Source organism: Phyllobates terribilis, unplaced genomic scaffold, assembly GCF_046119375.1.
Source record: "Phyllobates terribilis strain yellow unplaced genomic scaffold, ASM4611937v1 Scaffold_734__1_contigs__length_741531, whole genome shotgun sequence".
In the NCBI taxonomy this organism is placed as follows: Eukaryota; Metazoa; Chordata; class Amphibia; order Anura; family Dendrobatidae; genus Phyllobates; species Phyllobates terribilis.
In genome coordinates this window covers 389,585-416,862 of record NW_027363494.1, presented here as the reverse complement: position 1 = coordinate 416,862, position 27,278 = coordinate 389,585, and the positions used below count along the sequence as shown (strand labels likewise).

At 47.4% G+C, this 27,278-nt stretch overlaps 14 non-coding genes across 14 annotated transcripts; all 14 read right to left on the bottom strand.

Moving 5' to 3' along the window:
• Positions 1-151: 151 nt before the first annotated feature.
• On the bottom strand, positions 152-342 carry LOC141237949 (U2 spliceosomal RNA). The gene has a single exon (XR_012303469.1). It is a non-coding gene; the product is annotated as a U2 spliceosomal RNA (small nuclear RNA).
• Positions 343-1,455: 1,113 nt separating this feature from the next.
• LOC141237906 (U2 spliceosomal RNA) lies at positions 1,456-1,646 on the bottom strand. Its single transcript, XR_012303427.1, has one exon. It is a non-coding gene; the product is annotated as a U2 spliceosomal RNA (small nuclear RNA).
• Positions 1,647-2,759: 1,113 nt separating this feature from the next.
• LOC141237947 (U2 spliceosomal RNA) lies at positions 2,760-2,950 on the bottom strand. The gene has a single exon (XR_012303467.1). It is a non-coding gene; the product is annotated as a U2 spliceosomal RNA (small nuclear RNA).
• Positions 2,951-4,073: 1,123 nt separating this feature from the next.
• LOC141237629 (U2 spliceosomal RNA) lies at positions 4,074-4,264 on the bottom strand. Its single transcript, XR_012303160.1, has one exon. It is a non-coding gene; the product is annotated as a U2 spliceosomal RNA (small nuclear RNA).
• A 1,120-nt stretch (positions 4,265-5,384) lies between these two features.
• LOC141237628 (U2 spliceosomal RNA) lies at positions 5,385-5,575 on the bottom strand. Its single transcript, XR_012303159.1, has one exon. It is a non-coding gene; the product is annotated as a U2 spliceosomal RNA (small nuclear RNA).
• Positions 5,576-6,694: 1,119 nt separating this feature from the next.
• On the bottom strand, positions 6,695-6,885 carry LOC141237627 (U2 spliceosomal RNA). The gene has a single exon (XR_012303158.1). It is a non-coding gene; the product is annotated as a U2 spliceosomal RNA (small nuclear RNA).
• Positions 6,886-8,006: 1,121 nt separating this feature from the next.
• On the bottom strand, positions 8,007-8,197 carry LOC141237626 (U2 spliceosomal RNA). The gene has a single exon (XR_012303157.1). It is a non-coding gene; the product is annotated as a U2 spliceosomal RNA (small nuclear RNA).
• A 1,122-nt stretch (positions 8,198-9,319) lies between these two features.
• Positions 9,320-9,510, bottom strand: LOC141237625 (U2 spliceosomal RNA). The gene has a single exon (XR_012303156.1). It is a non-coding gene; the product is annotated as a U2 spliceosomal RNA (small nuclear RNA).
• Positions 9,511-10,637: 1,127 nt separating this feature from the next.
• On the bottom strand, positions 10,638-10,828 carry LOC141237624 (U2 spliceosomal RNA). Its single transcript, XR_012303155.1, has one exon. It is a non-coding gene; the product is annotated as a U2 spliceosomal RNA (small nuclear RNA).
• A 1,120-nt stretch (positions 10,829-11,948) lies between these two features.
• LOC141237623 (U2 spliceosomal RNA) lies at positions 11,949-12,139 on the bottom strand. The gene has a single exon (XR_012303154.1). It is a non-coding gene; the product is annotated as a U2 spliceosomal RNA (small nuclear RNA).
• A 1,117-nt stretch (positions 12,140-13,256) lies between these two features.
• LOC141237622 (U2 spliceosomal RNA) lies at positions 13,257-13,447 on the bottom strand. The gene has a single exon (XR_012303153.1). It is a non-coding gene; the product is annotated as a U2 spliceosomal RNA (small nuclear RNA).
• Positions 13,448-14,570: 1,123 nt separating this feature from the next.
• On the bottom strand, positions 14,571-14,761 carry LOC141237620 (U2 spliceosomal RNA). Its single transcript, XR_012303151.1, has one exon. It is a non-coding gene; the product is annotated as a U2 spliceosomal RNA (small nuclear RNA).
• A 1,121-nt stretch (positions 14,762-15,882) lies between these two features.
• On the bottom strand, positions 15,883-16,073 carry LOC141237619 (U2 spliceosomal RNA). Its single transcript, XR_012303150.1, has one exon. It is a non-coding gene; the product is annotated as a U2 spliceosomal RNA (small nuclear RNA).
• Positions 16,074-17,195: 1,122 nt separating this feature from the next.
• Positions 17,196-17,391, bottom strand: LOC141237414 (U2 spliceosomal RNA). Its single transcript, XR_012302963.1, has one exon. It is a non-coding gene; the product is annotated as a U2 spliceosomal RNA (small nuclear RNA).
• Between the last annotated feature and the right edge of the window lie 9,887 nt (positions 17,392-27,278).

The following is a 27,278-nucleotide window of genomic DNA, read 5'->3' as shown; positions in this document are numbered from 1 at the left end:
TGTCATCTGGCTTCTGCAACTTTTAACATGAAAAATCCAATGAGGAGAAGAAAAGCAAAGCCAAAGAGTCCATCCCAAAATCCGACAAACAAGCAAAATGAACAAAAAGCATTGAATTCAATTCTTTCTGATTTTAGAAACTGCATTAAAGAAGGGGTGCACCGGTCTTGGAGATACTGCAATACCAGGTCAATGCGTGGAGTGGACAGAGCAAGCTCTTTTTCCATCTCCCTGTTCTAAAAATCCATTTAATATATGGTCCCCAGATAGGGGACGTATCAGATATTAAACTGATAAGAACAGATACTAAACTTGATCTTAGCCAAAAGGCCGAGAAGCGATAACCAGAATTGGTTTCCGACTACGGTGCCACCCAAGGATTCTGAAAAGTCCATTTGTGGAGATGGCCACCTGGACTCCCGTTAAGAAGACATGCTGTCAACCTCTAGATCCCTCACATGCCTGCACTTTTCGGCTTGCTGCTGCTGCAATCCACGCGTTTTAGATCTGCATAACTCCACCTCTTTTAGCACAATACCCTCAACCCCCGGCTGTTCCCACCCGCCTCAACACCGTTGGAAGGGAGGAGAACCAATTAAGGCGGGGTGGGGGTGGAACGAGCAGCTGTCTACCCTTAGCAGGAGGGTTGCTGATTAATTACCTCTCCTGCTGCTGCTGCTGCTGGCTGTCCAGCAGCAGCCTGAAGGTGGCTGCTGCTGTGCGCAGGTATATAAAGGCTCAGAGCCTATTATGACACGCGCAGCCAGCGTTCCATTGCCACATTCCGTAACTGCAGGCGGGATACCTGGATGGCTGAATGTCACTGAGAAGCTCACAGAGACCGCCATAAGCAACAGTTTAAAAGAATGCCACAGACTAATCAACCAAACTTTTTGGGTTGGTTTCTCTTTTATAGTCTGCAGGCATTAAATGAAAGAAGTTAGTGTTCCAGCAGAGGGAGACAACGTTTCAGAAAAGGCATTGTAGCAAACCAAAAAAGAAATTTTAAGCGCAGCAGAGTAACCAGCTCACATACCTGTTAGCTCAGGTGAGTTTAAAAGGCTGCTGTTGATAACAAGGGCATTTGCTAAATAGATGGTGTGTGTGCAACAATATACTGAAAGGTCAATTATATTGTGCAGCTTATCTCACCACCTGTAGTTATTTAGGTGAAAGCTCCAAAATGCTTGCCTAATATGTCTGTTTATCCAAAAGGAAGTATAGAGGGAGAGCTAGATAGATAGCATTGCATTACATTACATGGCAATGCAATGCACAGTTGCTGAAGTTGAACCAAAATGAGCTTGTCATCTGGCTTCTGCAACTTTTAACATGAAAAATCCAATGAGGAGAAGAAAAGCAAAGCCAAAGAGTCCATCCCAAAATCCGACAAACAAGCAAAATGAACAAAAAGCATTGAATTCAATTCTTTCTGATTTAGAAACTGCATTAAAGAAGGGGTGCACCGGTCCTGGAGATACTGCAATACCAGGTCAATGCGTGGAGTGGACAGAGCAAGCTCTTTTTCCATCTCCCTGTTCTAAAAATCCATTTAATATATGGTCCCCAGATAGGGGACGTATCAGATATTAAACTGATAAGAACAGATACTAAACTTGATCTTAGCCAAAAGGCCGAGAAGCGATAACCAGAATTGGTTTCCGACTACGGTGCCACCCAAGGATTCTGAAAAGTCCATTTGTGGAGATGGCCACCTGGACTCCCGTTAAGAAGACATGCTGTCAACCTCTAGATCCCTCACATGCCTGCACTTTTCGGCTTGCTGCTGCTGCAATCCACGCGTTTTAGATCTGCATAACTCCACCTCTTTTAGCACAGTACCCTCAACCCCCGGCTGTTCCCACCCGCCTCAACACCGTTGGAAGGGAGGAGAACCAATTAAGGCGGGGGGGGGTGGAACGAGCAGCTGTCTACCCTTAGCAGGAGGGTTGCTGATTAATTACCTCTCCTGCTGCTGCTGCTGCTGGCTGTCCAGCAGCAGACTGAAGGTGGCTGCTGCTGTGCGCAGGTATATAAAGGCTCAGAGCCTATTATGACACGCGCAGCCAGCGTTCCATTGCCACATTCCGTCTACTGCAGGCGGGATACCTGGATGGCTGAATGTCACTGAGAAGCTCACAGAGACCGCCATAAGCAACAGTTTAAAAGAATGCCACAGACTAATCAACCAAACTTTTTGGGTTGGTTTCTCTTTTATAGTCTGCAGGCATTAAATGAAAGAAGTCAGTGTTCCAGCAGAGGGAGACAATTTTTCAGAAAAGGCATTGTAGCAAACCAAAAAAGAAATTTTAAGCGCAGCAGAGTAACCAGCTCACATACCTGTTAGCTCAGGTGAGTTTAAAAGGCTGCTGTTGATAACAAGGGCATTTGCTAAATAGATGGTGTGTGTGCAACAATATACTGAAAGGTCAATTATATTGTGCAGCTTATCTCACCACCTGTAGTTATTTAGGTGAAAGCTCCAAAATGCTTGCCTAATATGTCTGTTTATCCAAAAGGAAGTATAGAGGGAGAGCTAGATAGATAGCATTGCATTACATTACATGGCAATGCAATGCACAGTTGCTGAAGTTGAACCAAAATGAGCTTGTCATCTGGCTTCTGCAACTTTTAACATGAAAAATCCAATGAGGAGAAGAAAAGCAAAGCCAAAGAGTCCATCCCAAAATCCGACAAACAAGCAAAATGAACAAAAAGCATTGAATTCAATTCTTTCTGATTTAGAAACTGCATTAAAGAAGGGGTGCACCGGTCCTGGAGATACTGCAATACCAGGTCAATGCGTGGAGTGGACAGAGCAAGCTCTTTTTCCATCTCCCTGCTCTAAAAATCCATTTAATATATGGTCCCCAGATAGGGGACGTATCAGATATTAAACTGATTAGAACAGATACTACACTTGATCTTAGCCAAAAGGCCGAGAAGCGATAACCAGAATTGGTTTCCGACTACGGTGCCACCCAAGGATTCTGAAAAGTCCATTTGTGGAGATGGCCACCTGGACTCCCGTTAAGAAGACATGCTGTCAACCTCTAGATCCCTCACATGCCTGCACTTTTCGGCTTGCTGCTGCTGCAATCCACGCGTTTTAGATCTGCATAACTCCACCTCTTTTAGCACAGTACCCTCAACCCCCGGCTGTTCCCACCCACCTCAACACCGTTGGAAGGGAGGAGAACCAATTAAGGCGGGGGGGGGGGGGTGGAACGAGCAGCTGTCTACCCTTAGCAGGAGGGTTGCTGATTAATTACCTCTCCTGCTGCTGCTGCTGCTGGCTGTCCAGCAGCAGACTGAAGGTGGCTGCTGCTGTGCGCAGGTATATAAAGGCTCAGAGCCTATTATGACACGCGCAGCCAGCGTTCCATTGCCACATTCCGTCTACTGCAGGCGGGATACCTGGATGGCTGAATGTCACTGAGAAGCTCACAGAGACCGCCATAAGCAACAGTTTAAAAGAATGCCACAGACTAATCAACCAAACTTTTTGGGTTGGTTTCTCTTTTATAGTCTGCAGGCATTAAATGAAAGAAGTCAGTGTTCCAGCAGAGGGAGACAACGTTTCAGAAAAGGCATTGTAGCAAACCAAAAAAGAAATTTTAAGCGCAGCAGAGTAACCAGCTCACATACCTGTTAGCTCAGGTGAGTTTAAAAGGCTGCTGTTGATAACAAGGGCATTTGCTAAATAGATGGTGTGTGTGCAACAATATACTGAAAGGTCAATTATATTGTGCAGCTTATCTCACCACCTGTAGTTATTTAGGTGAAAGCTCCAAAATGCTTGCCTAATATGTCTGTTTATCCAAAAGGAAGTATAGAGGGAGAGCTAGATAGATAGCATTGCATTACATTACATTACATGGCAATGCAATGCACAGTTGCTGAAGTTGAACCAAAATGAGCTTGTCATCTGGCTTCTGCAACTTTTAACATGAAAAATCCAATGAGGAGAAGAAAAGCAAAGCCAAAGAGTCCATCCCAAAATCCGACAAACAAGCAAAATGAACAAAAAGCATTGAATTCAATTCTTTCTGATTTTAGAAACTGCATTAAAGAAGGGGTGCACCGGTCCTGGAGATACTGCAATACCAGGTCAATGCGTGGAGTGGACAGAGCAAGCTCTTTTTCCATCTCCCTGTTCTAAAAATCCATTTAATATATGGTCCCCAGATAGGGGACGTATCAGATATTAAACTGATAAGAACAGATACTACACTTGATCTTAGCCAAAAGGCCGAGAAGCGATAACCAGAATTGGTTTCCGACTACGGTGCCACCCAAGGATTCTGAAAAGTCCATTTGTGGAGATGGCCACCTGGACTCCCGTTAAGAAGACATGCTGTCAACCTCTAGATCCCTCACATGCCTGCACTTTTCGGCTTGCTGCTGCTGCAATACACGCGTTTTAGATCTGCATAACTCCACCTCTTTTAGCACAGTACCCTCAACCCCCGGCTGTTCCCACCTGCCTCAACACCGTTGGAAGGGAGGAGAACCAATTAAGGCGGGGGGGGGGTGGAACGAGCAGCTGTCTACCCTTAGCAGGAGGGTTGCTGATTAATTACCTCTCCTGCTGCTGCTGCTGCTGGCTGTCCAGCAGCAGACTGAAGGTGGCTGCTGCTGTGCGCAGGTATATAAAGGCTCAGAGCCTATTATGACACGCGCAGCCAGCGTTCCATTGCCACATTCCGTCTACTGCAGGCGGGATACCTGGATGGCTGAATGTCACTGAGAAGCTCACAGAGACCGCCATAAGCAACAGTTTAAAAGAATGCCACAGACTAATCAACCAAACTTTTTGGGTTGGTTTCTCTTTTATAGTCTGCAGGCATTAAATGAAAGAAGTCAGTGTTCCAGCAGAGGGAGACAACGTTTCAGAAAAGGCATTGTAGCAAACCAAAAAAGAAATTTTAAGCGCAGCAGAATAACCAGCTCACATACCTGTTAGCTCAGGTGAGTTTAAAAGGCTGCTGTTGATAACAAGGGCATTTGCTAAATAGATGGTGTGTGTGCAACAATATACTGAAAGGTCAATTATATTGTGCAGCTTATCTCACCACCTGTAGTTATTTAGGTGAAAGCTCCAAAATGCTTGCCTAATATGTCTGTTTATCCAAAAGGAAGTATAGAGGGAGAGCTAGATAGATAGCATTGCATTACATTACATTACATGGCAATGCAATGCACAGTTGCTGAAGTTGAACCAAAATGAGCTTGTCATCTGGCTTCTGCAACTTTTAACATGAAAAATCCAATGAGGAGAAGAAAAGCAAAGCCAAAGAGTCCATCCCAAAATCCGACAAACAAGCAAAATGAACAAAAAGCATTGAATTCAATTCTTTCTGATTTTAGAAACTGCATTAAAGAAGGGGTGCACCGGTCCTGGAGATACTGCAATACCAGGTCAATGCGTGGAGTGGACAGAGCAAGCTCTTTTTCCATCTCCCTGTTCTAAAAATCCATTTAATATATGGTCCCCAGATAGGGGACGTATCAGATATTAAACTGATAAGAACAGATACTACACTTGATCTTAGCCAAAAGGCCGAGAAGCGATAACCAGAATTGGTTTCCGACTACGGTGCCACCCAAGGATTCTGAAAAGTCCATTTGTGGAGATGGCCACCTGGACTCCCGTTAAGAAGACATGCTGTCAACCTCTAGATCCCTCACATGCCTGCACTTTTCGGCTTGCTGCTGCTGCAATCCACGCGTTTTAGATCTGCATAACTCCACCTCTTTTAGCACAGTACCCTTAACCCCCGGCTGTTCCCACCCGCCTCAACACCGTTGGAAGGGAGGAGAACCAATTAAGGCGGGGGGGGGGGGTGGAACGAGCAGCTGTCTACCCTTAGCAGGAGGGTTGCTGATTAATTACCTCTCCTGCTGCTGCTGCTGGCTGTCCAGCAGCAGACTGAAGGTGGCTGCTGCTGTGCGCAGGTATATAAAGGCTCAGAGCCTATTATGACACGCGCAGCCAGCGTTCCATTGCCACATTCCGTCTACTGCAGGCGGGATACCTGGATGGCTGAATGTCACTGAGAATCTCACAGAGACCGCCATAAGCAACAGTTTAAAAGAATGCCACAGACTAATCAACCAAACTTTTTGGGTTGGTTTCTCTTTTATAGTCTGCAGGCATTAAATGAAAGAAGTCAGTGTTCCAGCAGAGGGAGACAACGTTTCAGAAAAGGCATTGTAGCAAACCAAAAAAGAAATTTTAAGCGCAGCAGAGTAACCAGCTCACATACCTGTTAGCTCAGGTGAGTTTAAAAGGCTGCTGTTGATAACAAGGGCATTTGCTAAATAGATGGTGTGTGTGCAACAATATACTGAAAGGTCAATTATATTGTGCAGCTTATCTCACCACCTGTAGTTATTTAGGTGAAAGCTCCAAAATGCTTGCCTAATATGTCTGTTTATCCAAAAGGAAGTATAGAGGGAGAGCTAGATAGATAGCATTGCATTAAATTACATTACATGGCAATGCAATGCACAGTTGCTGAAGTTGAACCAAAATGAGCTTGTCATCTGGCTTCTGCAACTTTTAACATGAAAAATCCAATGAGGAGAAGAAAAGCAAAGCCAAAGAGTCCATCCCAAAATCCGACAAACAAGCAAAATGAACAAAAAGCATTGAATTCAATTCTTTCTGATTTTAGAAACTGCATTAAAGAAGGGGTGCACCGGTCCTGGAGATACTGCAATACCAGGTCAATGCGTGGAGTGGACAGAGCAAGCTCTTTTTCCATCTCCCTGTTCTAAAAATCCATTTAATATATGGTCCCCAGATAGGGGACGTATCAGATATTAAACTGATAAGAACAGATACTACACTTGATCTTAGCCAAAAGGCCGAGAAGCGATAACCAGAATTGGTTTCCGACTACGGTGCCACCCAAGGATTCTGAAAAGTCCATTTGTGGAGATGGCCACCTGGACTCCCGTTAAGAAGACATGCTGTCAACCTCTAGATCCCTCACATGCCTGCACTTTTCGGCTTGCTGCTGCTGCAATCCACGCGTTTTAGATCTGTATAACTCCACCTCTTTTAGCACAGTACCCTCAACCCCCGGCTGTTCCCACCCGCCTCAACACCGTTGGAAGGGAGGAGAACCAATTAAGGCGGGGGGGGGGGTGGAACGAGCAGCTGTCTACCCTTAGCAGGAGGGTTGCTGATTAATTACCTCTCCTGCTGCTGCTGCTGCTGGCTGTCCAGCAGCAGACTGAAGGTGGCTGCTGCTGTGCGCAGGTATATAAAGGCTCAGAGCCTATTATGACACGCGCAGCCAGCGTTCCATTGCCACATTCCGTCTACTGCAGGCGGGATACCTGGATGGCTGAATGTCACTGAGAAGCTCACAGAGACCGCCATAAGCAACAGTTTAAAAGAATGCCACAGACTAATCAACCAAACTTTTTGGGTTGGTTTCTCTTTTATAGTCTGCAGGCATTAAATGAAAGAAGTCAGTGTTCCAGCAGAGGGAGACAACGTTTCAGAAAAGGCATTGTAGCAAACCAAAAAAGAAATTTTAAGCGCAGCAGAGTAACCAGCTCACATACCTGTTAGCTCAGGTGAGTTTAAAAGGCTGCTGTTGATAACAAGGGCATTTGCTAAATAGATGGTGTGTGTGCAACAATATACTGAAAGGTCAATTATATTGTGCAGCTTATCTCACCACCTGTAGTTATTTAGGTGAAAGCTCCAAAATGCTTGCCTAATATGTCTGTTTATCCAAAAGGAAGTATAGAGGGAGAGCTAGATAGATAGCATTGCATTACATTACATTACATGGCAATGCAATGCACAGTTGCTGAAGTTGAACCAAAATGAGCTTGTCATCTGGCTTCTGCAACTTTTAACATGAAAAATCCAATGAGGAGAAGAAAAGCAAAGCCAAAGAGTCCATCCCAAAATCCGACAAACAAGCAAAATGAACAAAAAGCATTGAATTCAATTCTTTCTGATTTTAGAAACTGCATTAAAGAAGGGGTGCACCGGTCCTGGAGATACTGCAATACCAGGTCAATGCGTGGAGTGGACAGAGCAAGCTCTTTTTCCATCTCCCTGTTCTAAAAATCCATTTAATATATGGTCCCCAGATAGGGGACGTATCAGATATTAAACTGATAAGAACAGATACTACACTTGATCTTAGCCAAAAGGCCGAGAAGCGATAACCAGAATTGGTTTCCGACTACGGTGCCACCCAAGGATTCTGAAAAGTCCATTTGTGGAGATGGCCACCTGGACTCCCGTTAAGAAGACATGCTGTCAACCTCTAGATCCCTCACATGCCTGCACTTTTCGGCTTGCTGCTGCTGCAATCCACGCGTTTTAGATCTGCATAACTCCACCTCTTTTAGCACAGTACCCTCAACCCCCGGCTGTTCCCACCCGCCTCAACACCGTTGGAAGGGAGGAGAACCAATTAAGGCGGGGGGGGGGGGTGGAACGAGCAGCTGTCTACCCTTAGCAGGAGGGTTGCTGATTAATTACCTCTCCTGCTGCTGCTGCTGCTGGCTGTCCAGCAGCAGACTGAAGGTGGCTGCTGCTGTGCGCAGGTATATAAAGGCTCAGAGCCTATTATGACACGCGCAGCCAGCGTTCCATTGCCACATTCCGTCTACTGCAGGCGGGATACCTGGATGGCTGAATGTCACTGAGAAGCTCACAGAGACCGCCATAAGCAACAGTTTAAAAGAATGCCACAGACTAATCAACCAAACTTTTTGGGTTGGTTTCTCTTTTATAGTCTGCAGGCATTAAATGAAAGAAGTCAGTGTTCCAGCAGAGGGAGACAACGTTTCAGAAAAGGCATTGTAGCAAACCAAAAAAGAAATTTTAAGCGCAGCAGAGTAACCAGCTCACATACCTGTTAGCTCAGGTGAGTTTAAAAGGCTGCTGTTGATAACAAGGGCATTTGCTAAATAGATGGTGTGTGTGCAACAATATACTGAAAGGTCAATTATATTGTGCAGCTTATCTCACCACCTGTAGTTATTTAGGTGAAAGCTCCAAAATGCTTGCCTAATATGTCTGTTTATCCAAAAGGAAGTATAGAGGGAGAGCTAGATAGATAGCATTGCATTACATTACATTACATGGCAATGCAATGCACAGTTGCTGAAGTTGAACCAAAATGAGCTTGTCATCTGGCTTCTGCAACTTTTAACATGAAAAATCCAATGAGGAGAAGAAAAGCAAAGCCAAAGAGTCCATCCCAAAATCCGACAAACAAGCAAAATGAACAAAAAGCATTGAATTCAATTCTTTCTGATTTTAGAAACTGCATTAAAGAAGGGGTGCACCGGTCCTGGAGATACTGCAATACCAGGTCAATGCGTGGAGTGGACAGAGCAAGCTCTTTTTCCATCTCCCTGTTCTAAAAATCCATTTAATATATGGTCCCCAGATAGGGGACGTATCAGATATTAAACTGATAAGAACAGATACTACACTTGATCTTAGCCAAAAGGCCGAGAAGCGATAACCAGAATTGGTTTCCGACTACGGTGCCACCCAAGGATTCTGAAAAGTCCATTTGTGGAGATGGCCACCTGGACTCCCGTTAAGAAGACATGCTGTCAACCTCTAGATCCCTCACATGCCTGCACTTTTCGGCTTGCTGCTGCTGCAATCCACGCGTTTTAGATCTGCATAACTCCACCTCTTTTAGCACAGTACCCTCAACCCCCGGCTGTTCCCACCCGCCTCAACACCGTTGGAAGGGAGGAGAACCAATTAAGGCGGGGGGGGGGGGGGGGGTGGAACGAGCAGCTGTCTACCCTTAGCAGGAGGGTTGCTGATTAATTACCTCTCCTGCTGCTGCTGCTGCTGGCTGTCCAGCAGCAGACTGAAGGTGGCTGCTGCTGTGCGCAGGTATATAAAGGCTCAGAGCCTATTATGACACGCGCAGCCAGCGTTCCATTGCCACATTCCGTCTACTGCAGGCGGGATACCTGGATGGCTGAATGTCACTGAGAAGCTCACAGAGACCGCCATAAGCAACAGTTTAAAAGAATGCCACAGACTAATCAACCAAACTTTTTGGGTTGGTTTCTCTTTTATAGTCTGCAGGCATTAAATGAAAGAAGTCAGTGTTCCAGCAGAGGGAGACAACGTTTCAGAAAAGGCATTGTAGCAAACCAAAAAAGAAATTTTAAGCGCAGCAGAGTAACCAGCTCACATACCTGTTAGCTCAGGTGAGTTTAAAAGGCTGCTGTTGATAACAAGGGCATTTGCTAAATAGATGGTGTGTGTGCAACAATATACTGAAAGGTCAATTATATTGTGCAGCTTATCTCACCACCTGTAGTTATTTAGGTGAAAGCTCCAAAATGCTTGCCTAATATGTCTGTTTATCCAAAAGGAAGTATAGAGGGAGAGCTAGATAGATAGCATTGCATTACATTACATTACATGGCAATGCAATGCACAGTTGCTGAAGTTGAACCAAAATGAGCTTGTCATCTGGCTTCTGCAACTTTTAACATGAAAAATCCAATGAGGAGAAGAAAAGCAAAGCCAAAGAGTCCATCCCAAAATCCGACAAACAAGCAAAATGAACAAAAAGCATTGAATTCAATTCTTTCTGATTTTAGAAACTGCATTAAAGAAGGGGTGCACCGGTCCTGGAGATACTGCAATACCAGGTCAATGCGTGGAGTGGACAGAGCAAGCTCTTTTTCCATCTCCCTGTTCTAAAAATCCATTTAATATATGGTCCCCAGATAGGGGACGTATCAGATATTAAACTGATAAGAACAGATACTACACTTGATCTTAGCCAAAAGGCCGAGAAGCGATAACCAGAATTGGTTTCCGACTACGGTGCCACCCAAGGATTCTGAAAAGTCCATTTGTGGAGATGGCCACCTGGACTCCCGTTAAGAAGACATGCTGTCAACCTCTAGATCCCTCACATGCCTGCACTTTTCGGCTTGCTGCTGCTGCAATCCACGCGTTTTAGATCTGCATAACTCCACCTCTTTTAGCACAGTACCCTCAACCCCCGGCTGTTCCCACCCGCCTCAACACCGTTGGAAGGGAGGAGAACCAATTAAGGCGGGGGGGGGGTGGAACGAGCAGCTGTCTACCCTTAGCAGGAGGGTTGCTGATTAATTACCTCTCCTGCTGCTGCTGCTGCTGGCTGTCCAGCAGCAGACTGAAGGTGGCTGCTGCTGTGCGCAGGTATATAAAGGCTCAGAGCCTATTATGACACGCGCAGCCAGCGTTCCATTGCCACATTCCGTCTACTGCAGGCGGGATACCTGGATGGCTGAATGTCACTGAGAAGCTCACAGAGACCGCCATAAGCAACAGTTTAAAAGAATGCCACAGACTAATCAACCAAACTTTTTGGGTTGGTTTCTCTTTTATAGTCTGCAGGCATTAAATGAAAGAAGTCAGTGTTCCAGCAGAGGGAGACAACGTTTCAGAAAAGGCATTGTAGCAAACCAAAAAAGAAATTTTAAGCGCAGCAGAGTAACCAGCTCACATACCTGTTAGCTCAGGTGAGTTTAAAAGGCTGCTGTTGATAACAAGGGCATTTGCTAAATAGATGGTGTGTGTGCAACAATATAATGAAAGGTCAATTATATTGTGCAGCTTATCTCACCACCTGTAGTTATTTAGGTGAAAGCTCCAAAATGCTTGCCTAATATGTCTGTTTATCCAAAAGGAAGTATAGAGGGAGAGCTAGATAGATAGCATTGCATTACATTACATTACATGGCAATGCAATGCACAGTTGCTGAAGTTGAACCAAAATGAGCTTGTCATCTGGCTTCTGCAACTTTTAACATGAAAAATCCAATGAGGAGAAGAAAAGCAAAGCCAAAGAGTCCATCCCAAAATCCGACAAACAAGCAAAATGAACAAAAAGCATTGAATTCAATTCTTTCTGATTTTAGAAACTGCATTAAAGAAGGGGTGCACCGGTCCTGGAGATACTGCAATACCAGGTCAATGCGTGGAGTGGACAGAGCAAGCTCTTTTTCCATCTCCCTGTTCTAAAAATCCATTTAATATATGGTCCCCAGATAGGGGACGTATCAGATATTAAACTGATAAGAACAGATACTACACTTGATCTTAGCCAAAAGGCCGAGAAGCGATAACCAGAATTGGTTTCCGACTACGGTGCCACCCAAGGATTCTGAAAAGTCCATTTGTGGAGATGGCCACCTGGACTCCCGTTAAGAAGACATGCTGTCAACCTCTAGATCCCTCACATGCCTGCACTTTTCGGCTTGCTGCTGCTGCAATCCACGCGTTTTAGATCTGCATAACTCCACCTCTTTTAGCACAGTACCCTCAACCCCCGGCTGTTCCCACCCGCCTCAACACCGTTGGAAGGGAGGAGAACCAATTAAGGCGGGGGGGGGGTGGAACGAGCAGCTGTCTACCCTTAGCAGGAGGGTTGCTGATTAATTACCTCTCCTGCTGCTGCTGCTGGCTGTCCAGCAGCAGACTGAAGGTGGCTGCTGCTGTGCGCAGGTATATAAAGGCTCAGAGCCTATTATGACACGCGCAGCCAGCGTTCCATTGCCACATTCCGTCTACTGCAGGCGGGATACCTGGATGGCTGAATGTCACTGAGAAGCTCACAGAGACCGCCATAAGCAACAGTTTAAAAGAATGCCACAGACTAATTAACCAAACTTTTTGGGTTGGTTTCTCTTTTATAGTCTGCAGGCATTAAATGAAAGAAGTCAGTGTTCCAGCAGAGGGAGACAACGTTTCAGAAAAGGCATTGTAGCAAACCAAAAAAGAAATTTTAAGCGCAGCAGAGTAACCAGCTCACATACCTGTTAGCTCAGGTGAGTTTAAAAGGCTGCTGTTGATAACAAGGGCATTTGCTAAATAGATGGTGTGTGTGCAACAATATACTGAAAGGTCAATTATATTGTGCAGCTTATCTCACCACCTGTAGTTATTTAGGTGAAAGCTCCAAAATGCTTGCCTAATATGTCTGTTTATCCAAAAGGAAGTATAGAGGGAGAGCTAGATAGATAGCATTGCATTACATTACATTACATGGCAATGCAATGCACAGTTGCTGAAGTTGAACCAAAATGAGCTTGTCATCTGGCTTCTGCAACTTTTAACATGAAAAATCCAATGAGGAGAAGAAAAGCAAAGCCAAAGAGTCCATCCCAAAATCCGACAAACAAGCAAAATGAACAAAAAGCATTGAATTCAATTCTTTCTGATTTTAGAAACTGCATTAAAGAAGGGGTGCACCGGTCCTGGAGATACTGCAATACCAGGTCAATGCGTGGAGTGGACAGAGCAAGCTCTTTTTCCATCTCCCTGTTCTAAAAATCCATTTAATATATGGTCCCCAGATAGGGGACGTATCAGATATTAAACTGATAAGAACAGATACTACACTTGATCTTAGCCAAAAGGCCGAGAAGCGATAACCAGAATTGGTTTCCGACTACGGTGCCACCCAAGGATTCTGAAAAGTCCATTTGTGGAGATGGCCACCTGGACTCCCGTTAAGAAGACATGCTGTCAACCTCTAGATCCCTCACATGCCTGCACTTTTCGGCTTGCTGCTGCTGCAATCCACGCGTTTTAGATCTGCATAACTCCACCTCTTTTAGCACAGTACCCTCAACCCCCGGCTGTTCCCACCCGCCTCAACACCGTTGGAAGGGAGGAGAACCAATTAAGGCGGGGGGGGGGGGGTGGAACGAGCAGCTGTCTACCCTTAGCAGGAGGGTTGCTGATTAATTACCTCTCCTGCTGCTGCTGCTGCTGGCTGGCCAGCAGCAGACTGAAGGTGGCTGCTGCTGTGCGCAGGTATATAAAGGCTCAGAGCCTATTATGACACGCGCAGCCAGCGTTCCATTGCCACATTCCGTCTACTGCAGGCGGGATACCTGGATGGCTGAATGTCACTGAGAAGCTCACAGAGACCGCCATAAGCAACAGTTTAAAAGAATGCCACAGACTAATCAACCAAACTTTTTGGGTTGGTTTCTCTTTTATAGTCTGCAGGCATTAAATGAAAGAAGTCAGTGTTCCAGCAGAGGGAGTCAACGTTTCAGAAAAGGCATTGTAGCAAACCAAAAAAGAAATTTTAAGCGCAGCAGAGTAACCAGCTCACATACCTGTTAGCTCAGGTGAGTTTAAAAGGCTGCTGTTGATAACAAGGGCATTTGCTAAATATATGGTGTGTGTGCAACAATATACTGAAAGGTCAATTATATTGTGCAGCTTATCTCACCACCTGTAGTTATTTAGGTGAAAGCTCCAAAATGCTTGCCTAATATGTCTGTTTATCCAAAAGGAAGTATAGAGGGAGAGCTAGATAGATAGCATTGCATTACATTACATTACATGGCAATGCAATGCACAGTTGCTGAAGTTGAACCAAAATGAGCTTGTCATCTGGCTTCTGCAACTTTTAACATGAAAAATCCAATGAGGAGAAGAAAAGCAAAGCCAAAGAGTCCATCCCAAAATCCGACAAACAAGCAAAATGAACAAAAAGCATTGAATTCAATTCTTTCTGATTTTAGAAACTGCATTAAAGAAGGGGTGCACCGGTCCTGGAGATACTGCAATACCAGGTCAATGCGTGGAGTGGACAGAGCAAGCTCTTTTTCCATCTCCCTGTTCTAAAAATCCATTTAATATATGGTCCCCAGATAGGGGACGTATCAGATATTAAACTGATAAGAACAGATACTACACTTGATCTTAGCCAAAAGGCCGAGAAGCGATAACCAGAATTGGTTTCCGACTACGGTGCCACCCAAGGATTCTGAAAAGTCCATTTGTGGAGATGGCCACCTGGACTCCCGTTAAGAAGACATGCTGTCAACCTCTAGATCCCTCACATGCCTGCACTTTTCGGCTTGCTGCTGCTGCAATCCACGCGTTTTAGATCTGCATAACTCCACCTCTTTTAGCACAGTACCCTCAACCCCCGGCTGTTCCCACCCGCCTCAACACCGTTGGAAGGGAGGAGAACCAATTAAGGCGGGGGGGGGGGTGGAACGAGCAGCTGTCTACCCTTAGCAGGAGGGTTGCTGATTAATTACCTCTCCTGCTGCTGCTGCTGCTGGCTGTCCAGCAGCAGACTGAAGGTGGCTGCTGCTGTGCGCAGGTATATAAAGGCTCAGAGCCTATTATGACACGCGCAGCCAGCGTTCCATTGCCACATTCCGTCTACTGCAGGCGGGATACCTGGATGGCTGAATGTCACTGAGAAGCTCACAGAGACCGCCATAAGCAACAGTTTAAAAGAATGCCACAGACTAATCAACCAAACTTTTTGGGTTGGTTTCTCTTTTATAGTCTGCAGGCATTAAATGGAAGAAGTCAGTGTTCCAGCAGAGGGAGACAACGTTTCAGAAAAGGCATTGTAGCAAACCAAAAAAGAAATTTTAAGCGCAGCAGAGTAACCAGCTCACATACCTGTTAGCTCAGGTGAGTTTAAAAGGCTGCTGTTGATAACAAGGGCATTTGCTAAATAGATGGTGTGTGTGCAACAATATACTGAAAGGTCAATTATATTGTGCAGCTTATCTCACCACCTGTAGTTATTTAGGTGAAAGCTCCAAAATGCTTGCCTAATATGTCTGTTTATCCAAAAGGAAGTATAGAGGGAGAGCTAGATAGATAGCATTGCATTACATTACATTACATGGCAATGCAATGCACAGTTGCTGAAGTTGAACCAAAATGAGCTTGTCATCTGGCTTCTGCAACTTTTAACATGAAAAATCCAATGAGGAGAAGAAAAGCAAAGCCAAAGAGTCCATCCCAAAATCCGACAAACAAGCAAAATGAACAAAAAGCATTGAATTCAATTCTTTCTGATTTTAGAAACTGCATTAAAGAAGGGGTGCACCGGTCCTGGAGATACTGCAATACCAGGTCAATGCGTGGAGTGGACAGAGCAAGCTCTTTTTCCATCTCCCTGTTCTAAAAATCCATTTAATATATGGTCCCCAGATAGGGGACGTATCAGATATTAAACTGATAAGAACAGATACTACACTTGATCTTAGCCAAAAGGCCGAGAAGCGATAACCAGAATTGGTTTCCGACTACGGTGCCACCCAAGGATTCTGAAAAGTCCATTTGTGGAGATGGCCACCTGGACTCCCGTTAAGAAGACATGCTGTCAACCTCTAGATCCCTCACATGCCTGCACTTTTCGGCTTGCTGCTGCTGCAATCCACGCGTTTTAGATCTGCATAACTCCACCTCTTTTAGCACAGTACCCTCAACCCCCGGCTGTTCCCACCCGCCTCAACACCGTTGGAAGGGAGGAGAACCAATTAAGGCGGGGGGGGGGGGGTGGAACGAGCAGCTGTCTACCCTTAGCAGGAGGGTTGCTGATTAATTACCTCTCCTGCTGCTGCTGCTGCTGGCTGTCCAGCAGAAGACTGAAGGTGGCTGCTGCTGTGCGCAGGTATATAAAGGCTCAGAGCCTATTATGACACGCGCAGCCAGCGTTCCATTGCCACATTCCGTCTACTGCAGGCGGGATACCTGGATGGCTGAATGTCACTGAGAAGCTCACAGAGACCGCCATAAGCAACAGTTTAAAAGAATGCCACAGACTAATCAACCAAACTTTTTGGGTTGGTTTCTCTTTTATAGTCTGCAGGCATTAAATGAAAGAAGTCAGTGTTCCAGCAGAGGGAGACAACGTTTCAGAAAAGGCATTGTAGCAACCAAAAAAGAAATTTTAAGCGCAGCAGAGTAACCAGCTCACATACCTGTTAGCTCAGGTGAGTTTAAAAGGCTGCTGTTGATAACAAGGGCATTTGCTAAATAGATGGTGTGTGTGCAACAATATACTGAAAGGTCAATTATATTGTGCAGCTTATCTCACCACCTGTAGTTATTTAGGTGAAAGCTCCAAAATGCTTGCCTAATATGTCTGTTTATCCAAAAGGAAGTATAGAGGGAGAGCTAGATAGATAGCATTGCATTACATTACATTACATGGCAATGCAATGCACAGTTGCTGAAGTTGAACCAAAATGAGCTTGTCATCTGGCTTCTGCAACTTTTAACATGAAAAATCCAATGAGGAGAAGAAAAGCAAAGCCAAAGAGTCCATCCCAAAATCCGACAAACAAGCAAAATGAACAAAAAGCATTGAATTCAATTCTTTCTGATTTTAGAAACTGCATTAAAGAAGGGGTGCACCGGTCCTGGAGATACTGCAATACCAGGTCAATGCGTGGAGTGGACAGAGCAAGCTCTTTTTCCATCTCCCTGTTCTAAAACTCCATTTAATATATGGTCCCCAGATAGGGGACGTATCAGATATTAAACTGATAAGAACAGATTTTTTTTTGATTGAATATATCTTTTATTAGCACAAAAAATAAGTTAACAGACAGTGTACAGTGCCGCAGCCCAGTACACACAGAATTCTACATCATATTTACATAGCATGAGGATCCGACGCACTAACTAGACACATCACACCCCTATGCTACACAAAACACTCAATCTGAAAGAAAAAGCATGTCAATCAATACAGTACGACGAACCGTGATAAGGGATGGGGATTGGGAAAAAGGGGATGGGGAGGGGAAAATCACAGGCCCGAAGCTTTATTGAAAGACAAGACACATAAGGGGAGAGGGGAAGGAGGGGTTTAGTCCTCATCCTCGTCCTCCGGACCGTCCACGATGGAATAGTCTCTGAGCAGGCTGTGGATCAGCCTGCGGCAGTCCTGGATGGACATCCTCTCCCTCCTCAAGATTAGTGTTGAGCCACCCCCATAGTGTTCGGGTTCGGTTCGGTTCGTCGAACACCGGGATGTTCGAGGAACTGTTCGTCGAACTGTTCGTCGAACACCTTAGAACACCGTCGAACACCGTTAAAACCAATGGCAAGCAAACAAAAACACATAGAAACACATAGAAAACACCTGCAAAGGTGTCCAAAAGCTGACAAACTGCTCAGAAGACACTCTCTTTAAAAAAGCCGGCCGGCAAATTCAGCAGCGGCATACACCGGTACCCGACAATTTAGACAAGAAGGAATAGAGCATCACACATAGATTAGATAGATAGAAACATGTCAGTCACACATATAAGAAGCACAGTGACAGTGTTGGTTACTGCACTTGTCATTTAGTGTAAAGGATTTATTAAAAAAAATATTAGTGTTTTCATGCACCGTCTCTTTAAAAAAGCCGGCCGGCAATTCAGCATCTGTACCCGACAATTTAGAACAGAAAGAATAGAGCTTCACACATAGATTAGATAGATAGAAACATGTCAGTCACATATATAATAAGTACAGTGATAGTGTTGCTTACTGTACTTGTCATTTAGTGTAAAGGATTTATTTAAAAAAATAATAGTGTTTTCATGCACTGTCTCTTTAAAAAAGCCGGCCGGCAATTCAGCAGCGGTACCCGACAATTTAGAACAGAAAGATAGAGCATCACACATAGATTAGATAGATAGAAACATGTCAGTCACATATATATGAAGTACAGTGATAGTGTTGGTTACTGTACTTGTCATTTAGTATTAAAATAAAGGATTTATTATTAAAAAAATTGGCGTGGGGTTCCCCTTAATTTTAGGCTCTAGCGGCGGTTAAGCAGACGGCTGGGGCAGATGTTTGAAGCCTGGGAAGGGGGTAATACCCACGGAGCTTCCCAGGCTACTAATATCAGCCTCCAGCTGAATACATAGCCTTTACTAGCTATTAAAATGGGGGACCCCCCCAAAAAAATGACGTGGGGTCCCCCCTAATTTAATAGCTAGCAAAGGCTAGGCAGACAGCTGGGGGCTGATATTAATAGCCCAGGAAGGGAGCCATGAATATTGGCCCCCTCCCAGGCTAGAAACACCAGCCGTCAGCCGCCCCAGAAATGGCGCATTCATAGGATGCGCCAATTCTGGCACTTAGCCTCGCTCTTCCACGCTGCCCTGGTGCGGTGGCAGGGGGTAATAGGGTTGGGGTTGATGTCAGCTTATAATGCCAGCTGACATCAAGCCCAGGTTAGTAATGGAGAGGCGTCTATAAGACACCCCCATTACTAACCCCATAGTCAAAGTTAAAAAAAACACAAACACCCAGAATAAAGTCCTTTAATTGAAATAAAGACACAATCCTTTATTGTTCTAAATTAAACCATACTTACCATCACGCCCATTCCAGCTGAAGCCAACGATCTCCTGCAATAAAAGAAAAATAATAAAGCAACCTCATCCTTACCTTTCCATGGTTCCCACGACAGCTTCAGCTCTGCTACATCGAGATGACAGGCTGGACCGCAGCAGAACGCTGCCATCCAGCCTGTCATCCCGCAGACACTGAGAAGCGCAGGCTTGCTTGCGCTGCTCAGCGTCTCTCTGTGACGACATCCAGATGAGCCGAGTTCATGTCCAATGAACTCGGCTCACCTCATGCACGTCACTGACAGCGTGGGAAAATTCTCACGCTGAAGCGCTGATTGCAGGAGAATTTTCCCACGCTGTCAGTGACGTGCAGGAGGTGAGCTGAGTTCATTGGACATGAGCTCACCTCATGCACATCACTGACAGCGTGGGAGTATTCTCCTGCACTCAGCACTTCAGCGTGAGAATTTTCCCACGCTGTCAGTGACGTGCATGAGGTGAGCCGAGTTCATTGGACATGACCTCGGCTCATCTGGATGCCGTCACAGCGAGACAGTGAGGAGCGCAAGCATGCCTGCGCTTCTCAGTGTCTGCGGGATGACAGACTGGATGGCAGCGTTCTGCTGCGGTCCAGCCTGTCATCTCGATGTAGCAGAGCTGAAGCTGTCGTGGGAACCATGGAAAGGTAAGGATGAGGTTGCTTTATTATTTTTCTTTTATTGCAGGAGATCGTTGGCTTCAGCTGGAATGGGCGTGATGGTAAGTATGGTTTAATTTAGAACAATAAAGGATTGTGTCTTTATTTCAATTAAAGGACTTTATTCTGGGTGTTTGTGTTTTTTTTTAACTTTGACTATGGGGTTAGTAATGGGGGTGTCTTATAGACGCCTCTCCATTACTAACCTGGGCTTGATGTCAGCTGGCATTATAAGCTGACATCAACCCCAACCCTATTACCCCCTGCCACCGCACCAGGGCAGCGTGGAAGAGCGAGGCTAAGTGCCAGAATTGGCGCATCCTATGAATGCGCCATTTCTGGGGCGGCTGACGGCTGGTGTTTCTAGCCTGGGAGGGGGCCAATATTCATGGCTCCCTTCCTGGGCTATTAATATCAGCCCCCAGCTGTCTGCCTAGCCTTTGCTAGCTATTAAATTAGGGGGGACCCCACGTCATTTTTTTGGGGGGGTCCCCCATTTTAATAGCTAGTAAAGGCTATGTATTCAGCTGGGGGCTCATATTAGTAGCCTGGGAAGCTCCGTGGGTATTACCCCCTTCCCAGGCTTCAAACATCTGCCCCAGCCGTCTGCTTAACCTCCGCTAGAGCCTAAAATTACGGGGAACCCCACGCCAATTTTTTTAATAATAAATCCTTTATTTTAATACTAAATGACAAGTACAGTAACCAACACTATCACTGTACTTCATATATATGTGACTGACATGTTTCTATCTATCTAATCTATGTGTGAAGCTCTATTCTGTCTGTTATAAATTGTCGGGTACAGATGCTGAATTGCCGGCCGGCTTTTTTAAAGAGACAGTGCATGAAAACACTATTATTTTTTTTGATAAATCCTTTACGCTAAATGACAAGTACAGTAAGCAACACTATCACTGTACTTCGTATATATGTGGCTGACATGTTTATATCTATCTAATCTATGTGTGAAGCTCTATTCTGTCTGTTATAAATTGTCGGGTACAGATGCTGAATTGCCGGCCGGCTTTTTTAAAGAGACAGTGCATGAAAACACTATTATTTTTTTTGATAAATCCTTTACGCTAAATGACAAGTACAGTAAGCAACACTGTCACTGTACTTCGTATATATGTGGCTGACATGTTTCTATCTATCTAATCTATGTATGATGCTCTATTCTGTCTGTTATAAATTGTCGGGTACCGCTGCTGAATTGCCGGCCGGCTTTTTTAAAGAGACGGTGCATGAAAACACTGTTATTTTTTTTGATAAATCCTTTACGCTAAATGACAAGTACAGTAAGCAGCACTTTCACTGTACTTCGTATATATGTGGCTGACATGTTTATATCTATCTAATCTATGTGTGAAGCTCTATTCTTTCGGTTCTAAATTGTCGGGTACCGGTGTATGCCGCTGCTGAATTGCCGGCTTTTCATGTTTCACTGTTGGCACTGTTCCCATCGATTTGGGCAATCACTGTAATGCCACAACCACCATGGCTGTGGCATTACAGTGAGTGGCAGACAATCCCTGCATGATTGGTGCTCTAAATAGCGCCAGACATGCAGGACACGCTTTTGGTGCACGAACAGTTATCGAACATAACCTCGAACAGCCGAATTTTTTGCAAATCGTTCGGGTTCGTCGAACAACTCGAACACCGCCCAAAACAGCTCGAATTTGAGATTGGCGAACAGTTCTAGTCGAACACCGCTCATCTCTACTCAAGATGAGCCGGTTCCTGGCGACCCAAACGGCATCCTTGAAGCAGTTCATAAGGCGCCAAGCCTCCTGGATGGCTCCGACGGTATGAACCCCAGGGAAGAGTCCGTAAAGCACAGAATGGTGCGATAGGCTCGCCCTGGGGACAGAGTTCCTCAGGTCGTCCTCAAGGGCAGTCAACAGGCGCTGTGCAAATCGGCAGTCCCAAAAAGTGTGCAAAGATGTTTCCTCCACGAAGGGGCACCTTGGGCAGTACCGGGTCTTGCACAGGTTCCGGGCATGCATGAATGACCGGACGGGCAGTCCGCCCTGAATCGCCATCCACGACAAGTCCTTGTGCCCGTTGGTCAGCCTGTCAGAAGACACATTTGTCCACACAGTCTCCAGCGTGTCCTGGTGAAGTCCTGTGATGTTCTCCAAGTCATCCTTGGCTCTGATGAGCTTGTGGATAGTTTTGGGCTTCCACAAGTCGGGCTTGAGTCCCTCCAGTTGATGTTCCCCCACAAATCGAACGACGTCTCCGTAGAACCATGGCGTCGTCCAGTTGTAGGGGAAGGAGCTGTCCCACTTGTCCCAGCCGAGTCGCCTCCAAAGAGGAAGCAGGAAGAAGCGAGACATGGACCTGCCCGCGGAGCCATTCTTGACTTGCAAAGTCCGGCGGACACAATCACACACAAAAGAGGATCGCAGGAGGGTGGGGATATCTGGAACGCCCTTCCCACCCTTGCAAGGCTCCTTGTACATGACGGCCCGCCTGACTCTGTCCATCTTGGATCCCCAGACAAAGTGAAACACTGTCCTGGTAATGGCCCTGCACACAGTGACGTGTGGGGGCCAGGCCTGCGCCGTGTACTGCAAGACGGGCAGGACCTCATTACGCAGGACGAGTGCCTTACCCTCACAAGTGAGGTGTCTGAGGCTCCAGAGTCCGATCCGTTGCTTCACCTTGGCCAAGCGTTCTTGCCAGGACTTGAGGGCCGCTCCTTCCTTCCCGAACCAGACTCCCAGCACCTTGAGGAAATCCGGTTGAATGTTGAAGGGGAAGGGGGCAGAGGAGGCCGGCTGCCAATCCCCGAAGAGCATGGCTTCCGACTTCCTGCAGTTGACTTTGGCCCCTGAAGCCCGGCCGAACCTCTCACACGTCTGGACGAGGGCGTCGACTGAACCACGATCAGCGCAGAAGACGGTGACGTCGTCCATGTAGAGCGAGCACTTGACCTCGTGTCGTCCCGGACCCGGTGCGGTGATCCCTCTGATCTCTCCATTCTGCCGGATAGCCTCTGCGAAGAGTTCTATAACACAAACAAAAAGAAGAGGTGATAGAGGGCAGCCTTGTCTGACCCCAGAGAGGACAGGGAAGGGGTCAGTCTTCCAGCCGTTCACCAACACCGAGCTGTGGATATCAAAATACATCAGACGGACATACGAACAAAACATGTTACCCAAACCTAACCGGTGCAGAGCTCGGCCCATGAACTCGTGGGAAACCCGGTCGAAGGCCTTCTCCTGATCCAAGGAGACCAGGGCCGCGTGTGCGCGGCGGACCTTGATGTACTCGACCGTGTCCCGCACGAGAGCGAGGCTGTCTGCGATGCGACATCCAGGGATGCCGCAGGTCTGGTCCGGGTGGATGATCCGTCCGATGACCGTCTTAAGTCGTGTCGCCATCGTCTTGGCCAGGATCTTGTAGTCCACGTTGAGCAGAGTGATGGGACGCCAATTCCTCAGGTCGCACCTCTCTCCCTTCCGCTTGTACAGGATCGTGACCATTCCTTCCCTCAAAGATGGAGGCATTCTACCCTCCACCACCATCTCCTCGTACAGGTCCAACAGGTCCGGACAGATGAGGTCTCCCAGCGCTACATAGAGCTCCGCTGGAAGACCATCACTGCCCGGGGTCCTGCCGGTCCTAAAGGATTTAGCGGCAGAGAGCAATTCGCCCACCATCAGAGGTTTGTCCAAGGCTGTCGTGCCTGCAGGATCAAGATGGTTAGTGATACCTGACAGGAACTTATCAGCAGCGTCGGGGTCGGTAGTCTTGTGGGAGTAGAGTTCGCTGTAGAAGTCGCTGACGACCCTCATCACGTCCTCCTTCCCACGTCGCATGTTTCCGCTCTCGTCTCGCAGCTCGTTCAGGGGCGTGTGACCGGCATGAAGTTTCCTGAAAAAGAATGAGTTACATTTCTCACCCTTCTCCAGATTCTCCACTTTGGAACGGAAGACGATTCGCTTGGACTCCTCCTCAAAGTGCCTTTTCAGGCTCTTCTTAGTCTCCTCCAGCTCCTCCCTCACGTCCCAGCCGCAGTGAAGAAGGTCCTGCAGCGACCGCAGCTCGCGCTGCAGCCCTCTGAAGTCCCTCCTCTTCTCACACGCCTGTTGTCGACCCTTGGCCTGAAAGAAACAGCGAAACTCAAGTTTAACATATTCCCACCAATCAGAGACTGTTTGGAAGCTACCCTTGTAGGACTGCCACATTGCGTAGGCTGCTCTCAGCTCCTCCACGACTTCATCCTGAGCCAGCAGAGCACAATTCAGCTTCCAGGAGCCGGGGCCGGACGGAAAACCGTCACCGAGGACACCTTGTAAGTGAATGGCTCTGTGGTCAGAGAAGAAGCAGGGGACCATCGAGTGCCTACTCTGCCTGACTGCTCGAGAGGTGAACACAAAGTCAATCCTGGAGCGGAGTGAGCCATCGGGTCGGCTCCACGAATAGTTCGTGGAGCCTCTCCCCATGGAGCCCACCACGTCCTGAAGAGTGGCCTCGGTTACCATCTCGATGAGCAGCTTGGACGTGATGTCCAACTTGGCAGATGTGCCAGAACTACGACCATCCTCCTCGATGGGGCAGTTGAAATCCCCGGCCATCACTAAGGTCCTGGTGGTGGCAAGCTGAAGCCGCAGGGTCTGGAAAAGCTCCAAACGCTCATTCTTCAGTGGGGACGCATACACGTTGATGAACCTGACAGGTTCTCCTGCCCAGTTGCCATCTACAACAAGAGCCCTGCCGCAGATGAGCTCCTGGACGGACTCAAGGGTGAATGCGCCCCCTCTGATCAGAATTGCGACCCCCGCAGACTTGCAGTCACCCCCACCGGACCAGTAGGATGGACCGTGGGACCACTCCCTGGCCAGGTGTTTGAAGGACCTAGAGGAGGGAAGGGAACATTCCTGCAACATATAAACATCACACAACTGGGAAGTAAGGAAGGCATAAATAGTCTGACGTCTGAACTTGTCCTTGATGCTCCTGACATTAATGGAAAATAAGTTAATATTAGCCATCATGTAGGGAAAAAAGAAAAAGTTAGCGCAGGCAATACACCTTAGTTACCACTCCGGTCGGGTGGTCCCTCGTCGGTGTTGACTGCTGGTGACGGGATCACCAGCAGGCCCTCTTCCTCCATCTGGTCAAGCAGCGCGGCCTCGATCTCGGCGACCACCAGTTCCTCCTCTTCTGGCTCGGCCACCAGGGTCTCAACCATGTGCTCCATCTCTTCTGGCTCAGGGAGGGTATCCTCCTTTTCGCCTACGAAATCCAGAATCTTCTTTTTGGAGGATTCAGTAGCAGGGCTGTCTTCCACCTTCCTCTTTCCCCGGGTTGGAACTGGGGAGACAAGAAGGGGAAAATCCTCCTCGGAATAGATAGCGGCGGGTGGAGGAAAGGTTAATTCCACCGCTACCATGGTCTGGGGAGGGAGAGTGGCTGCCGGGGCAGGGGAAAGGACACCTGCTGAGGAGTAGGGGAAGGAGGAAGAGGAAGTGGAATCCTCAGCAGGGGTGGCCGGGGTGGGGGGGGATTGGACGGGGGTGGCAGGGGGAGGGATCGAGAGAGGGGTGACAGAACTCTTACCCTCCTTTGACTTTTTCTTCTGCTTCGGAGCTGCTGGGACCGTCGCTGGGGCTTTGGCCACCGACTCCTTGACCGCTTTGGCCTTGGTCGTCTCGGCCTTGGCCGCTGGGGCCTTGGTCGTCGCGTCCTTGACCTTCACAGGCCTGGTCGTCGGGGCCTTGTCCTCCGGAGCTGGGGTCGTCGCAACCACCGATGCCCAGGATCTCTCACGCTTGGGGCAATCCTTGTACAGATGAGCCGCCAGCCCACACAGGTTGCAGGACGTCTTCTTCGGGCAGTCCTTCGAGCTGTGTCCCGTCACTCGACAAATCCTGCAGGCATCCTCCTTGCAGTCCTTCATCTCGTGGCCGTTCTTGCCGCATCTCCTGCAGTTCCGCGGCATGTCCGGGTAATAGATGAGGCCGTAGGAGTTGCCCAGGGAGAATGTCGGGGGCAGGTGCCGAAGTCCGTCTGAGTACGCCAGGTCCCTGTGAAGTCTAACGGTCACCGACCACTTACCTGTCCAGAAGCCGAGTCCATTCAGGATGTGAGAGGGTTCCTTCACAACCAAACAGAAGCGTCTCAGGAAGGTACAGATGTCTTGGCCTGGGGTGTGCGGATTGCGCATGGAGACCGTGATCCTCCTTTCGTCCCTCTGGATAGGGCAGCTACCTGTAAAGGCAGAGAAAGAATTATCCGGTCCTTTTGCGCTTACCATTTCCCAGAACCTCCTGCAGGTGTTCACAGTGGCGAAGGTGACGAAGAAGATCCCCGTCAAGAAGGTCTGGATGCTGAGGGTGTCCGACCTGGAGAAGCCTCGATCCAGCAGCATCTTCTGGCAGAACACGTCCGAGGACATGTCCGGCACCCTCCCATCCACTTCCTTCAGCTTCAGGGCCACCGTCTGCTGCATCCATGGCTCCAGGGCTGGAGCTTCGTGGCAGGGCTTCTGGGGTCCCTTCTGCTGGCCAGTCGTGGAGGCAGAGTCCTTGGGGTCAGAATCGGCTCCTGGCTGGGCCCTCCTGGCTGTCCCCTGCTCCAGGCTCTTCTTTTCGGCCTTCCTCGCAGCGCTTGCCATGGCTTTCCTCCTGCAGTTACTTCTTGGAGCTGGATCTGGAACTCTTCCCGGAATGGGGGGAGCTATGCAGATTCTTCTCCCGTCGTGTTCTGGACAAATTCCCCGAAAGGTCTTTGTCTCGATGATTTTCTTCCTCGAAGATTCCACAGGACAGCCCGATTCTTCTCCGAGTCTTCGTCTTCTTCTGGATTCTTTAGAGCTTCTTCCTCCCACCGATATCCGCCTTCCTTCTCCGATGTCAGCTGGGCTCCGAAGCTCTTCTCCTTCCGAGTTCGATCGCTCTCGTCAAGTGTAGATCATAGCTCTTGTGTTCTTAAAAGAACAGATTTTTTTTTTTTTTTTTTTTTTTTTTTTTTTATCGAAAGCCCGAATTCGTGTACAAAACCCGAGTGCGCTTAAAAAAGTGACAAGTGCCACAAAAAAAGTGCACTAGGATGCTGGTCTTCTTGAAACCCTCTCCAAAAGGAGAAGGGTACCCCAAACCATTCCCCGTCCCTCCGAGCCAAATGGCCACAGCGAGGAACAGGGACAAAAAGCCACCTCCAGCTGAAGCCAGAGGCGACCCAATCTTACCCCCAGCACCTGCCCGAGTTCTCACCCGAGCAAGGCACTGGGAGCCAAAGACTGTGCTCCCCTCCCGGAAGAGGGGAGTCAACAACGCTCTCCTCCCGAAAGAGGAGAGCCAGGGGGTTCAGGGGGGAGCGGAACCTGATGGCCACACACTCCCCCCCTAGACCTGCCAAGAGAGGAACCCGTAAGGGAACCGCATCCCGACAAAATCCTAGTAGGACGTGACACACG